General features: G+C 49.1%; 1 pseudogene; it reads right to left on the reverse strand.

Annotated features, from left to right (window-relative positions):
* Positions 1-5,494: 5,494 nt before the first annotated feature.
* Positions 5,495-7,566, reverse strand: LOC101014567 (annotated as a pseudogene).
* Positions 7,567-16,268: the final 8,702 nt, after the last annotated feature.

The raw sequence follows: 16,268 nt of genomic DNA on the forward strand, positions 1-16,268 counted from the left end.
ATCTACCCACATTTCATTAAAGGCCTGCTGTTTCCCAGCAGATGGAGGCTACTGTGTGATCATCTCCAGTTACTCTGTGGGTTGGCCCCACCCCCCTGGCTGATGTGTAAATTCCCTGGGGGGAGAGTCATGTGCCCTCTTAAATGCTCAGCCTTGTACTGTCCTGGCTGGGGCCTATGGGATGGGGGAGCTGGGAGGACGCTTCCTGTAGTTCCTCAGGGGCCTCCCAGCATGGCTTAGACTTTGGGGGCAGGGTTGGGCCAGGCAGGAAGGGGCAGCTGGGGGTTTCCTTTGGGTGCGACAGCCTGGCTCTTGCTGGGCTGGAAGCCAAGCCTGGGAAGGAATTTCCCAGTCCTGTCTGAATTCTGTTTTCTCTTTTTATTTTTTTTTTCTAGAGACAGTCTCCCTCTGTCACTCAGGCTGGAGTGTAGTGATGTGGTCATAGTTCACTGTAACCTCGAAATTTTGGGCTCAAGTGATCCTCTCTCCTTAGTCTCAAGACTGGCTGGGACTACAGGAGAGTGACCCCATGCCCCGCTAATTGTTATTTTTATTTTTTATTGTTTTGTAGCAGTGAGGGTCTCACTTTGTTGCCCAGGCTGGACTCAAACTCCTGGCCTCAAGTGATCCCCCCACTATAGCCTCCCAAAGCCCTGGGATTAGAGACAGACCTGAGCCACTGTGCCTGGCCTGAATTCTGTTTTCTTTGTGGAGGGAGGGAGAATAGCATGAGAAGATGGGTCCTGTTCCTCACCTCCCCAGCAACTAGCCTTAAGGCAGAAGAGGAGATTTGGGGTAGTCTTTATTTGGGAGGAGGAAACAGCACTTTCTCATAAGGTATCAGGGTTTGGTGTTTCTCTTCTAGGAAGAGAATAATACTCTCACACCCCCAAAGCTAATAGGAGCCCAGGGAAGTCTTGGCTTAGTTGGGTGACCATGCTGTGAAATAGAAATATAAATGTGGGCCAGGTGCAGTGGCTCACGCTTATAATCCTAGCGCTTTCCGATGCCGAGGCAGGCGAATCTTAAGCCCAGGAGTCTGAAACCAACCTGGACATTATGGCGAAACCCTATCTCTACTGAAAAAACAAAACGAAACAAAACAAAACAAAAATTAGTTGGGTGTGGTGGTACGTGCCGGTAATCCCAGCTACTCATGTCACTGAGGGATGAGAATCGTTTGAACCTGGGAGGCGGAGGTTGCAGTGCGTCGAAATGACACCATTGCTCTCCAACCTGGGCTCTGTCTCAAAAAAAAAAAAGAAGAAGAAGAAGAAAGAAATATAAATGTGAGTCACATATGAAATTGGAAATGTTCTAGTAGTCACGCTTAAGAAAGTAAAGAGAAACAAGTGAAATAATTTTAATAACAAATTTTATTTAACCCAGTATGTCCAAAATAATATCATTGCAACCTGTAATTAATAATTGCAACCTGTAATTAATACACAAACGATTAATGAGACATTTCACAGTTTCTGTACTAGATCTTTGAAATTCAATGTGTATTTTTTACTTACATCACCTTTTTTTTTTTTTTTTTTTTAATATGGAGTTTCACTCTTGTTGCCCTGGCTGGAGTGCAGTGGTGTGATCTTGGCTCACTGCAACCTCCGCCTCCTGAGTTCAAGTGATTCTCCTGCCTCAGCTTCCCAAGTAGTGGGATTACAGGCATGTGCCACCACGCCTGGCTAATTTTGTATTTTTTAGTAGAGATGGGGTTTCACCATGTTGGCCAGGCTGGTCTCGAACTCCTGACCTCAGGTGATCTGTCTGCCTCGGCCTCCCAAAGTTCTGGAATTACAGGTGTGAGCCACTGCACCCAGCCTTACACCACAATTTTTATTAGCCACATACCAACAGCTCAATAGCCACATGTGACTCATGGCTATAACATTGGACAGAACCATTTCAGACCACAGATTCTGGAAATGAAGATGTAGAAATCTCAGCATTTCTGCATCCTAAGATTGCCTTTGGAAGGACTCTCAGGACATCTGGTCAAGCCCCTCACACACAAGGAAATGACTTTCCTCGAGGAGACCCACTGCTCCTAGCAAAGTTGATGCCCTCACGTGTGCATCCCAGTCTGGGAAACTCCCCCATTCCAGCAGGCTCCCACCAATGGAGACGGGCTGCTGACAGCCAGCCTCAGGGTGTAAAACAGGGGCAAGGGGTTTTACACCTTCCTTTTACACAGGAAGACACTGGAAGGATGTAGAATGGACCCTACCCTGGCGACTTCCTCTCCTCTGTCACCTTCTCCCTTTCTGGAGGGAATGTCACAGCCTGGGCACAGAGTGGACAGGAATTCTTTTGTTAACTTCCCAAACTGCAATGTAGACTTAGGCCCAAACCTTACCTTCTGATTCTCCTCTCTCCATACTCATGGCTGCCAACAATGAGCTAGACCCTGCAAGCTACAAAGATAAGAGGTAGAGGCCCTGAGAAGGAGAAACTTTGCTGAGACTTCATGGGGGAAGAAATAGTTAATTTTGCCTGGGGACCCAGGGCAGGCCTCCCTGGGGGAGGAGATGTCTGAACAGAAGGAGCAGTGGGGTGGGGAGGCTGGGGGTGGGGGATGTTAGTGATGATGAGAGACAGCAGCTGAAGGGAAAGGGCCTCCAGGAAGAGGGTGACAGTCCAAGAAAGGGGCAGTATGAGGGAACTGGTCTCCTATTTTCCCAGGGGCCATGGCCACTGCTGCTCTTTCTCCTCCCAGAAGTTGCCTTGACTTCCCCTATAAGAAAGGGAAAGGAGATTCCTTTTTTTTTTTTTTTTTTTTTTTTTTTTAATAAAGACAAGGTCTCCCTTTGTTGTGCAGGCTGGTGTCGAACTCCTAGCTTCAAGAGATCCTCCTGCCTCTGTCTCCCAAAGTGCTGGGACTATAGGCTTGAGCCACTGTGCCCGGCCAGAGAGTCTGTTTAAAAAAAAAATCTGTCTGCTTCACCTGAGTTCCTAAAAAGACAAGCACATGGTAGGCAGCCAATGAAGGCTTGTTAGTGAATAGAGGAGAAGGCAGAGAGCGGACGAAGGGGCTATCAGGCTGAGACCAGGCCAGCTGGGTCACCGAGTAGCAGATGGTGGAGGGGCAGGAAGGGGACTGGTGTGTCCTGAGCATCTGGTTTGTCTCCTCATCTTCAGGATCTCATTCACTCCCACTACAGTGAGAGGTAGGTGGTACTGCTCCCATTCTACAGAGGAGGAAAATGAGGCTCAGAGAGGTTCAGTGACCATTTGGGGTTATGGCTTGTTCTGTCTGATTTCAAAAGCCCATCTTTCTAGGTGCTTTCTGACATGTCCTCACCTGGTTATTGCCAAAAACTAAGCAGTGACCAAGTTCTTGGTAGGCACCAGTGCCTTTGAATTCCTGGTGAAGTGGAGGGTTCCTGGAAAGGTTTTCTGAAACAGAAGGTCACTACCAGGCTTGGTGATCACCCAGTCCCATTCCTCTCCACCCCCAGGTAAGGATGGGAGGCAGTTCTGAGAGGTAAAGTGGCCTGCTCACATGGGGAGTGGGTGACTGGAGGTGGGATTGACCACCCTGCCCCTGGGCACTGACTCATGGCAGCTGCTGTGGGAAAGCCACTTCCAGCCTTGACTTTCCCAGCCAGGCAATGGGTAGGATTGCTTTGCCGAATCCGCTTGGGCCTGGAGCCAGGGAACTGGGAAAAAGCTGAGCACAGCACATTGCCAGGGTACCTCACCCTCTCCCTGCTCCCAGTGCCAACAGCTCGCATGGCGCATCCCTCCTTGTGGGCAGGAGCCTTTCCAGTTTCCAGAGGGACTAGGCCAGGCCCAGGCCATGATGCTCCTCAAATCCCCAGTACCCAGCACAAATCCCCAGTACCCAGTACACACCCACCATGCTGGTATGCTGAGGACTGTCTCAGTTTCAGCACATCCTGCGTCCTAGGAACTCCTCAGTCCTGGGCAAACCTGGATGGTTAGTCTCCCTAGCCCTGCACCAAATTCATAGTTGGCACTCAAGAAATGTTCTAAGTAGGACAGTTATGGTGGCTCATGCCTGTAATCCCAGCACTTTGGGAGGCCGAGGTGGGAGGATTGTTTGAGCCCAGGAGTTTGAGATCAGCCTGGGCGACATAGGGAGACCCCATCTCTACAAAAAATAAAGATTAGCCGGGTATGGTAGCGGGTGGCTATATTCCCAGCTATTCAGGAGACTGAGCCAGAAGGATCACTTGAACCTGGGAGGTCGAGGCTGCAGCAAGCCGTGATTGTGCCACTGCACTCCAGCCTGGACAACAGACTGACTCTGTCTAAAAAAAAAAAAAAAAAAAAAAAAAAGAAAGGAAAAGAAATGTTCCCAGTAAATGAAGGAAATTAGCAAACTAAAGAACAACAAATGGGCCACAGTGCTGTGAGGGAAACAGAACAAGGACTGCTGACCTCATTTTGTAGCTGAGGAATGGAGGCCTGGAGAGTTTAAAAGTTCAGGCTACCCATCTCTATCTCATGCCTTTCCTCTGCACCAGATCTCAAAACCAGATCTCAGGGAACACCCTGAGAATTTTGAGCTGGTCCCTGGGGAGAGAAGCAGCTGGGCCAAAGAGAAGGCATTCAGTGGCTCTGTGCCTAAGCTTAGGCTGGAAGGGACACCGAGAGATGGGGAGGAGAGGGGGCTGCTCTATTTTTTTTTTTTTTTTTTTTGAGACAGAGTCTCGCTCTGTCACCCAGGCTGGAGTGCAGTGGCGCAATCTCAGCTCACTGCAACCTCTGCCTCCCTGGTTCACGCCATTCTCCCGCCTCAGCTCCCGAGTAGCTGGGACTGCAGGAGACTGCCACAACACCCGGCTAATTTTTTTGTAGTTTTAGTAGAGATGGGGTTTCACCATGTTAACCAGGATGGTCTCAATCTCCTGACCTCCTGATCTGCCCGTCTCAGCCTCCCAAAGTGCTGGGATTACAGGTGTGAGCCGAAGCGCCCAACAGTGGGGCTGCCGTATTTCGACTGCATAGCGAAGAGCCTCGGTGGCCCTGCCTGCCTGGGTGGGTGCAAACCTGGCTTCAGCCACTGCTAACTGTGTGGCCTTGAGCAAGTGACATATTCTCTCTGCTTTAGTTTCCTCATCTGTAAAATGGGAATACCATAATGATGCCCAGCTTTTGAGGTTTTTGCAAGTATTAAATGAGATAATGCATAGAAAGTAATTAGCACAGTGCCTGGCACAGCATAAATGCTCCAGAAATATCGGCTGTTTTTCTTTTTTATATATATATATAAAATATGTATATTTCTTTTTTATTAATGTATTTTAAATTTTATTTATTTGTTATTATTTTGAGACAGGGTCTCCCTCTGTCACCCAGCCTGGAGTGCAGTGGTGCAATCTTGGCTTACTGCAGCCTCAGCCTCCTGGGCTCAAGCAATATTCCTGCCTTGGCCTCCCAAAGTGCTGGGATTACAGGCATGAGCCACTGTGCTTGGCCTTTTTAATTTTTTTAAAATTTTTAAAAAATTTTTAAGGTTTTGTGGCTGTAAGTTTATTCAAGGCAAAAGAATCCTCTTCAATTTTACTGAGGTGGCTGACCACGTCCACGACCAAATCCGCCTCTAAACTGGAATTCGGTTGCTGACCCAGCCCCAGACTCAGCTTTCTTGTCAGCACCAGGTGACACAGCACTCCCTCTGTAGGTATCTCTGTCAGCTTCCCCTCTTGTGAGTCTCGCAGGTCGCTCACCTTCCAGACCTTTAGGCTGAGGCCTGCCAGTCTCTGGACGGCTACGGCGTAGGGTGGCAGGCACAGTCTCCGGGGGCAGATGAAGGTAATCACAGATATACTGGACACCCTCATTGGTAAGGTACCAGTAGAAATGTCTCCAGGCAAACTGTTCCTTCACGTAGCCTCCGGACTTGAGAGACTGCATGGCCTTCATGACATGAAGGTTCGGCACATTCTTATCTGCCAGCTCCGGGTGCTTAGGCATGTGGACATCCTTCTTGGCCACCATGACTCTCTCCTTAAAAAGGAGTTCATAAATGGCAATCCGGTTCTTCTTAGGCATCAACACCTCGGCGGCTCTAATTTTTTTATAGTCAAATGCAATAGTGTTCTTTTTCTTTTTTTATGTTTTTTCTTTTTTATAGTGATTATTTTTCTTATTTGGTGCAACAGACATTAACTGCGTACTCACTTTGTGGTGTAGTGGGAGCTGCTTCAAAGGACAAAAGTCTGACACTCCTGTTATTTGACACTCCTGTTATTTGGCGATTCAGTCTCCACGTCTGTAAAACGGGGTTTTACCTAATTCAGGGCTGCTGTGAGAAGTGTGAGCTAGTGAGTATTTGGAGAGAACAAGTACTTAATAAATGAGCCATCTCTTTCCTCCCCACGCCCATCTTAACCTTTAGAATGATCCTGTGACGTTCATATTATTATTATTTTTATGTATGTATGTATGTATGTATGTATGTATGTATGTATGTATTTTTTGAGACAGAGTCATGCACTGTCGCCCAGGCTGGAGTGCAATGGCATGATCTCGGCTCACTGCAACCTCCACCTCATGGGTTCAAGCGATTCTCCTGCATCAGCCTCCTGAGTATCTGGAATTACAGGCACTCGCCACCACGCCCAGATAAATTTTTGTATTTTTAGTAGAGACGGGGTTTCACTATGTTGGCCGGGCTGGTCTCGAACCCCTGAACTCGTGATCCGCCCGCCTCGGCCTCCCAAAGTGCTGGGATTACAGGCATGAGCCACCACAACTGGCCTACATAGTATTATTATTCCCAATTTACAGAAAAGGAAACTGTCACTAGCGGATACTTAGAAAACGTTTGTGTCGTGAATAAATGAACGAGTGACTGAGTGAGTGGGTGCGTGGACGAACTAACTGATGAATGAATGAGCGGGTGTGCGTGGACCCTGCGGGCCGGGCACCCGGAGTCTCCCTCCTTTGCACCCTGGGCGCGTTGGAACCTCCTCACGCGCTTGGCCACTCGCTGCTCCTGGCAGTAGGGGCTGCGGGCCCCGCCGCTGTCCCCACCCAGGTATGGGGATGCGGAGTTGATGGGCGCGGGGCGCTGGGAGGGAGCAGATGAAAGGGGCAGATGAAAGGGGGGCAGAGCGCGCCGAGCGCAGCCAGGTCATTAGCCGCGGGTGTGAGCGGCGGGGCGGGCTTATCGCCCATCGCGGCCTGGCGGGCGGGCGGGTCCCCGACGCGGCTGCCGCCGCCGCCCGGGGCAGAGGGCACGGCGGTTCCCACGCTCCGGCCCTGGGTCGGGGGCGTTCTCGGGACGGCGTGGCCGCGCTCGCCACCACAGCGGAGGCCGGGCTGTAATTAGGATAATTGCGCTGCTCCCCGCCTGGGGCAGCTCAGGACCCCGGCTGCACCGCGCTGGCCCGGGACGGGCGGGGACAGGGGGTGGCGGGGCCCGAGCGCTACAAGCCCTGGCGCAGTCCGTTCCTCTAGACAGGTGAGTCAGCACACCTGGGAGGCCCCAGCCACGAAGGGGCTTTGTGGGGAAATGAGTGAAGGGAAGAGAACTAGCCTGGACCGAGCACCTAATGTATGCCGGTGGTGTGGATTAAACTGTTCCATTACGGCTCAACACTGGGGCATTGCGGGAGTAGGTGAGAACATCCGTCCTGCCCGGTGGTGCCTGACCCAGAGGAGATGTGCAAGACGAATAGCATCTTCATCTGCATAGCAGTTTAGTAGGTGGGCATCAGGAGGCCCAGAGGTTAAGTCTCAAGACTAGGCAGCCAGGAGATGGCATGCTTCAGAAAGGAGGACAATGAAGACCTGCCGGGAGTAGTGGCCCACAACTGTAATCCTAGCTCTTTGGGAGGCCTAGGCGGGAGAATTGTTTGAGTTAAGGAGTTCGAGACCAGCCTGGGCAACATAGCAAGGCCCAGATTTCCCCACCACGCCATCTCTACAAAAAGTACAAAACAGGCCTGGCTCGGTGGCTCACGCCTGTAATCCCAGAACTTTGGGAGGCCAAGGCGGGCGGATCACCTGAGGTCAGGAGTTCAAGACGAGCCTGGCCAACATGGTGAAACCCCCATCTGTACTAAAAATACAAAAAAATTAGCTGGGCGTGGTGGCAGGCACCTATAATCCCAGCTACTCGGGAGGCTGAGGCAGGAGAATCGCTTGAACCCGAGAGGCGGAGGTTGCAGTGAGCTGAGATTGCACCATTGCACTCCAGCCTGGGCAACAAGGGCAAAACTCCATCTCAAAACAAACAAACAAAAACATTACCCTGGTCGTGGTGTGCGCAGGTAGTCCCAGCTACTCAGAAGGCTGAGGCAGGTGAATTGCCTGAACCCAGGAGGCGGAGGTTGCAGTGAGCCGAGATTGTGTCACTGCATTCCAGCCTGGGTGACGGAGTGAGACCCTGTCTCAAAAATGAAAAGAAAAAAGAAAGAAAATGAAAACCTATGCCCACGTCGAGCATTGGCTTTGCTCCCTCGAGTACCTCATTTTTACTGCACCTTGGATCCCAACCATAAAGCCCATTCCCGATCCTTAGGTTCTTGGCAGGCCTAATCATAACCCTAGATCTTTATCACTGATACAAGCCACATGAAATCCTTCTGGAAAAGGCAGGTTAAAAAGAAATGATCTGATTTCAAGATCTGATCTCTAATCCTAAACCCAACCTAAACCTTAACCCTGCTCCTCCATACCTAACTCCCAAATTAATCTTGACCTTGACCCCTGCCCATGTCTCCAACCTTCTGCCCGCAGTGATCATCTGCCACTCCTCCCACCTCCCCAGGTGCCCTCCTTTCAGTGGTGGTTTCAAGTCTCTGGGTCTTTGCACATGCTGCAGCCACATGTCAGGATATCCTTTTCCAAGGTCATCTGGTAAACTCCTCTCACCCTTCAAGGTCCTCCACTAGCCCTTAGTGTTCCTTTCCTGGCCCTGTGCTGCCTTGTTTCCTGACCAGGCTCTCCTCAGATTCAGTTCTTAGGAGGTAGGGTTTTAATCTGCTGTGAGTAAAAATTGGAAGTAGAACAAATGATTGATTGTAAATGAGTGAGTGAGAGAACGAATGAGCGAATGACTTACTGAATAAACAAGTGACTACTGGCCAGGTGCAGTGGCTCGTGTGTGTAATCCCAGCATTTTGGGAGGCTGAGGCAGGAGGATCACTTGAGCCCAGGAGGTTGAGACCAGCCTGGGCAACATAGGGAGACTGGGTCTTTACAATTTTTTTTTTAAACGAACAAGTGAATGCCTATTCTGAATCTAAATCCTTAACCCTCTCCCTGGATCCATTCCCAAGAAGGGAACAACTGGAAGGTCAAGAGAACCCCCAGCCACCAGTTGCCCTGAGATTGTTCTGTGTGTGTGCGTGCGTGGGTGTGTGTGTTTTCCTGTGTGCGTGCCTGTGCATGCACATGCGCTTGAGCCAAGAGCTTTGAATCAGACAAGCCTGGAGTCCACTCCTGGCCACAGAGTTCACCAGCTGAGTGACCTGAGCAAGTGCCTGCGCCTCTCTGGGTCTTCATGAACTCAAACATGCTAAAAATAAAAAACCCATCATGGAAAATCAGCTCTTCCTCCTTTGTTCATTTACCCTCCCCCAGCCCCTTGCCTGTGTCAGGCTCAGTGTTTGGTGCTGCAGGAACAGGAGTGGAAGGAACACTAGTAACGGTAGGAGGCAGGTCTGCAGGGAAGAGGGAACAGCCTCTGGGTGGAGAGGGAGGCTTCTTAGAGGATGTGAGAATCACTTGGGTTTGCTGCTGGACAAGTCAAGGCATAGGTGGCCACATGTTCAAAGACGACAAGCTGTGAACAAAGGGTTCCCTATTACTGCTGGAGAATGAGGTGGGAGGTGGGGGGTGGTGGCAGAAATTGGGGCTAGTGTGGGTGACAGTGACTCCATCAGGGAAGGCTTTAGGGACAGTCTGTGAAGTCTATGAAGTATGCACACTTTATTCTGTAAGCAATAAGGAGCCATTGCAGGTTTGGGCAGGGAGGGATGATCAGGTCTATGCTATAGAAAGCTCACTCTGACCAGCAGTGTGGAGGGCAGCATGGAGGTGGCCGTGGTGAGAGGCTGGTGGGGGAGTGCAAGGAACATAAAGTGATCTTGGTGATAGCTGACCTTTATTGAATGCCTACTATGTGCCAGGTGCTTAACTTGTCTAATTCCCACAACACCCAGATGAAGTCGATTTTCTCATGAGCTCCTTCTAGAAATGTCATCAATACACTAAAGTCTCCAACATTTCTATCTCCAGCCTGAACCTCCCTTCTGAACTCCAGACCTATATGTGCAATAGTCAGTTGGCTTCTCTACTGAATGTCCAATCGAATCTTAACCTTCGCAAGTCCAAAAACGATCTCCCCAAACCTGCTTCTCTCGGTCTTCCCCATCTCAGTCAATAGCAGTTTCACTCTTCCAGTTGCTCAGGCTAAAAACATTGGAGTCATCCCTGTCCACCCTCCACTTCTTACTTCCCACATCTGATCTATCTGCAGATCTCATCAGTTCTAACTTCAGTACATACCCTCCGGTCTGCTCACCCCTCTCCTCCAGACTGCTGCTAGGTGGGCCAAGCCCCCATCATTTCCTACCTGGATTACTGCAGCGGCTGCATTACTGATGGGCTCCTTGCCTCTGCCCCTTCAACCTATTCTTCATGCAGCAGCTAGTGTGGCCTTAACATAAAAAAGCTAGATCAGGTTCCTCCTCTGCTCAAACCTGTTCCCAGCTCTCTAGAGTCAAAGTCCTGAGAATAGCAGAGAGATCCCAACATGATCCAGTCCCTGTCTCCCCAGCCCCTTATCTTCCCACATGCTTCCCCGCAACTCTACCCCAGCCACACTGACCCCCTTGCCAGCTTTCCCATTAGCCTGAGAATTCTTGCACTTGCTGTTCCCTCTACCTAGAATGCTATCTTTCCGGATATCCATGTCATTTTCTCCTTCAAATTTCTGTTCAAATGTCATCTTACTAGTGGGATCCTCCTTAACCACCCATTAAAAATAACAACTTGGCTGGGCGCAGTGGCTCACACCTGTAATGCCAGCACTTTGGGAGGCCGAGGTGGGAGGATTGCTTGAGGCCAGGAGTTTGAGACCAGCCTGAGCAACATAAGGATACCTCCATCTCTATAAAAAATTTAAAAATTAGTCAGGCGTGGTGGTGCGAGCGTGTAGTCCCGGTGACTCTGGAGGCTGAGGCAGGAGGATCCCTTAAGCCCAGGAAGTTGAAGCTGCAGTGATCCATGATCCTGCTGCGGCACTCCAGCCTGGCCAACAGAGCGAGAGCCTGTCTCAAAAGCAAAACAAAACCTCACCTTCCTCCTCTACCCAGACACCTTGTATCCCCTTCCCTGTTTATTGTTTATACCACATGTCACCATCTGAAACATTTTATACATTGTATTTTACTTTCTGGTTTATTATCTTCCTCTTCTCCTCTCCCCTTTCCTCCCCTCCCCTCACCCCACTAGAATGTTAGCTCCACGAGGACAGAGATTTTTCTTTATTTGCTTCACTGCCATATCCCCAGGGCCTAAAGTATTGTAGGTGCCCAATACATTCTTTTGAATGTTGACTATGGAATTCACGTGCTACAGAAACTGAGACACAGGAGATTAAGTAAACTTGCACAAAGTCACACACTAGTAAGTGGCTGAATTTGGATAATGAACTCAGAATATAGGCAGTGACAGCAGAGAATGGAGAGAGGAGGGAATGAAAGAAAACAAGGACCTGACAGATGGGCTTCAGGTCCGCAGGCTGACGCTGCACCAGGGGGTGAGGTTGATATTGTGAGACCTCTGGGGGTTGACATGAAGATTAAATGAACTGAGACTTGAAAACACATTGTATATATAGGGAAAAGAGATTCTAAGAAAACTATTCCATGCATTTTGAATTCCCAGCCATGTTCCTGACCTTCTCCACCCTTGCTGCTGAGGCATCTGTTGCTTCCAGTGGGGGGCAGGTTCAGCAGCAGACGAGCAGCCCCTCCTTAGCTTTGCCTTTCTAAATGGATTTTTTGAAAGAGTAGAGGAGACCTAATAGTGTCAGAATCCAGAGTTTCAATGTAAAGGCCTACATACTTGGGAGACATAAAGAGTTTTTTTCTGAACCCCAAAACCTCCTTTTAAATGTCAAGATCTGGACTGGGCGCAGTGGCTCTCGCCTATAATTCCAGCACTTTGGGAAGCTGAGGTGGGTGGATCACCTGGGGTCAGGAGTTGAGACCGGTCTGGCTAACATGGTAAATCCCGTCTTCACTGAAAATACAAAAATTAGCCAGGCATGGTGGTGGGTGCCTGTAGTCCCAGCTACTTGGGAGGCTGAGGCAGGAGAATCACTTGAATCCGGGAGGCGGAGCTTGCAGTGAGCTGAGATGGTGCCACTGCACTCCAGCCTGGGCTACAGAGTGAGACTCTGTCTCAAAAAAAAAAAAATAAAACTAAAATCAATGTCAAGATCTGGAGTCTGGCCAAGTTGGGGCCTGGACTTTTTACTATGAGCCCTGGAGGGAGGGAAGGTAGGAGACAAAGCAGTGATTCTCCAATTTGAGTGTGCATCAGAATCATCTGGAGGGCTTGTTCCAACAGGGATGGCTGCCTGGGCCCCACCTGCAGAGTTTCTGATTCAGTAGCTCCAGGGTGGGGCTGGAGAATTTGCATTTCTAACAACTTCCTAGGTGATATGAACCACATTTTCTTTTTTTTTAGGAGCCAAAGTCTAGCTCTGTCACCTAGACTGGAGTGCAGTAGCCTGATCACAGCTCACTGCAACCTCAAACTCCCGGGCTCAAGCAAGCCTCCTGCTTCAGCCTCCAGAGTAGCTAGGACTACAGGCATGTGCCACAACACCTGGCTAATTTTTAAAAATTTTTTTTGTAGAGGTGGGATCTCGCTGTGTTGCCCAGGCTAGTCTCAAACTCCTAGGTTCAAGTGATCCCCCTGCCTGAGCCTCCCAAAACACTGGGATTGCAGGGATGAGCCACCGAGCCTAGCTCCGATACGAACCACACCTTGAATAGCCCTGATGTAAGGGTTGTTCTCAGTCCCAGGGGCAGCCTCGCAGAGCCCATGCCCTCCAGGATGGAGGTGTGAAGAGGGAATCCCGGGAGGTGGGGGGTGGTATGGAAATGCTCAGGAAGACGGTGGGCAAGAAGAAGGTTGGGGTCAGAGGACAGGGTGTGAAGGCTGTGACCAGGAACATAGTTATGGGCAGCAGAGGCCAGGGGACCTGCCCAGAGGACAGAGGGGACGTGTGCCTCAGCCACACTGCAGAAGGCAGACGCTTGAAAGAGGAGGCAGTACTGGGTCAGAGGCTCCTTCCCCAACCATAAGACTATCCAAGCCCCCGACTCCATTCCCCTTCGGATGTCACCCTGAAGAAGGGACAGACAGGGCTAAGAAGCCATGAAAGATTGAGTATTTTCTCCCAAAGAGCCTGAGAGGACTTGGGATGGCACAATTTAGAATGTCTTGTAACAACGTCATGAATTAATCCCTCTGCTCCTACCAGGGCATGAGGAAATGGCCCCAAAGTTGCAATGCAGTGGTTAAGAGCAAACATTTCCTGGATGTGCAATCCTGGGCAGGAGACACCCTCTCTGAACTTCAGTCTCCTCGAATCTAAATCGAGGATGAAAATATCATCCATCTCATCAGATTGAAAGGTTTAAAGGAGATCATGCATACAGTGGAGTGTAGAGCTAGAGCCTGGCAGAGGGCAAATATTCAATCAATGGTGTTTATGATGATGGGTTTTAAAGGCTGGGCACGGTGGCTCATGCCTGTAATCCCAGCACTTTGTGAGGCTGAGGCGAGTGGATCACTTGAGGTCAGGAGTTCGAGATCAGCCTGGCCAACATGGTGAAACCCCGTCTCTCCTAAAAATACACACACACACACACACACACATACACACACACTAGCCTGGCATGGCGGTGGGCGCCTGTAATCCCAGGTACTTGAGGGCCTGAGGTAGAAGAATCACTTGAACCTGGGAGGCTGAGGTTGCAGTGAGCCGAGATTGTGCCACTGTACTCCAGCCTTGGCGACAGAGTGAGACTCTGTCTCAAAAAAAAAAAAAAAAAAAAAAAAATTCTTCCCTGCCTTCAATTTGTTCTCTTCCTCCCTTCCTCAAATACTTATACTTACTGGGACCTCCTAGCCCCTGACATGGATTTTGCCCCCTTGGAACTCACATCAGGAAATCAGACCAGTCAACAGGCAATTAGTAGCTGACTGTGGGCTGGTGCTGTGTTGGGGTAAGCTGGGGGGACTGGGACTGGTGATGCTGAGAAGCCTTTCTGGAGGATGAGATGCATTGTTTATTTAGGGGGCTTTATTGAAGCTGATAATAAACTAAAAGTATACATATTTTTAAAGAATAATAACACTTGGGGCTGGGCAGGGTGGCTCACACCTGTAATCCCAGCACTTTGGGAGGCCAAGGCAGGAGGATGGCTTGCACCCAGGTGTTCAAGACCAGCCTGGGCAACATAGTGAGACCTTGTCTCTATTTTACTTAAAAAAGGATCACTCTTGGGAAGGAAAGAGTAAAAATTATAAACTTTCTCCCTCAGTCAAGGTTCAGAAGTATAATTATAGTGTGCAACACTTTATAATGGGAGGCAGGAGAGCATGGTTGATTTTGGAATCAGACGAGCTGGAATCCAGATTCTGAGGTTTAACAAATGGTCTGACCCTGGACTGCTTAGCTTCTCTGAGCCTCAGTTTTCCTTATCTGTAAAATGAGACTCAAGATAGCTACTTGACATGTGGGTTTGTGGTAAGATTTAAAAGAGGCAGATTATGTACAGCACCTAGCATATATTATTTGCTAACTAATTCCGAGTCCAGGGTTGGAGACTGGATCTGGGTGTTTTTCCTCTCCACCCTGTGTCCTGTCACTTTCTGTCTCTCCCTTGGTTTTCTGGATCATAATGAACTGATTGATGACCCACCTGTCTTCCCCACCAACCTGGGTGATCCTTGAGAACTTAGTCTGATTCAGGGTCTGTTTAGTTTATCCCCCAGTTTTTTATACCCCCCCTTTTTTTTTCTTAGTGACAGTCTTGCACTGTTGCCCAGGCTGAAATGCAGTGGTATGATCATAGCTCACTGTAACCTTGAACTGCTGGGCTCATGTGATCCTCCCACCTCAGCCTCCCAAAGCACTGGGATTATAGGTGTAAGCCAACATGCCCAGTCCCTAGATATGTTCTTTGGTGAAGTATCTGTTCAAATATTTTGCCCCTATTTGCATTACTTATTTTCTAAGTACTGCATTTGGAAGTTCTTTTTATATTCTGGATACAAGACTTTTATCAAATATATTGTATTAGCCCATTTTACACTGCTATAAAGAACTACTTGAGACTGGGTAATTTATAAAGACAAGAGGTTGACCAGGTGCAGTGGCTCATGCCTATAATCCCAGCACTTTGGGAGGTCGAAGCGGGAGGATCACGAGGTCAGGAGTTTGAGACCTGCCTGACCAACATGGTGAAACCCCATCTCTACTAAAAATACAAAAATTAGCCAGGTGTGGTGTCAGGTGCCTGTAATCCCAGCTACTCAGGAGGCTGAGGCAGGAGACTCAATTGAACCTGGGAGGCAGAGATTGCAGTAAGCCAAGACCATGCCATTGCACTCTAGCCTGGGTGACAGAGCAAGACTGTATGTCAAAAAAAAAAAAAAAAGAAAGAAAGAAAGAAAGAAAGAAAGAAAGAAAGAAAGAAAGAAAGAAAGAAAGAAAAGAAGAAAAAGAAAAGACAAGAAAAGAGGTTTAATTGGCTTACAGTTCCACATGGCTGGGGAGGCCTCAGGGAACTTAAAATCATGGCAGAAGGTAAAGGGGAAGCAAGGGCACATTTTACATGGTGGCGAGGAGAGAGTGAGGTAGGGAACTGCCACACTTAAAAACCATCAGATCTCAGAGGAACTAACTCACTGTCATGAAAACAGGAAGGGAGAACTCCCCGCCCCATGATCCAATCACCTCCCACTAGGCCCCTTCTTTAACACGTGGGAATTATAATTCCAGATGAGATTTGGGTGCGGACACAGAGCCAAATGAGATCATTCTGCCCATGGCTCCTCCCAAATCTCATGTCCTTTCACATTTCAAAACTAATTATGCCTTCCCAACAGTCCCCAAAAGTCTTAAATCATTGCAACATTAACTCAAAAGTCCAAGTCCAAAGTCTCATTACAGACAAGGCAAGTCCCTTCTGCCTATGAGTTTGTAAAATCAATGGTGGTACAGGCATTGGTTAAATGTTTCTGTTCCAAATGGG

This window comes from Papio anubis, chromosome 1 (assembly GCF_008728515.1).
Source record: "Papio anubis isolate 15944 chromosome 1, Panubis1.0, whole genome shotgun sequence".
NCBI lineage: Eukaryota > Metazoa > Chordata > Mammalia > Primates > Cercopithecidae > Papio > Papio anubis.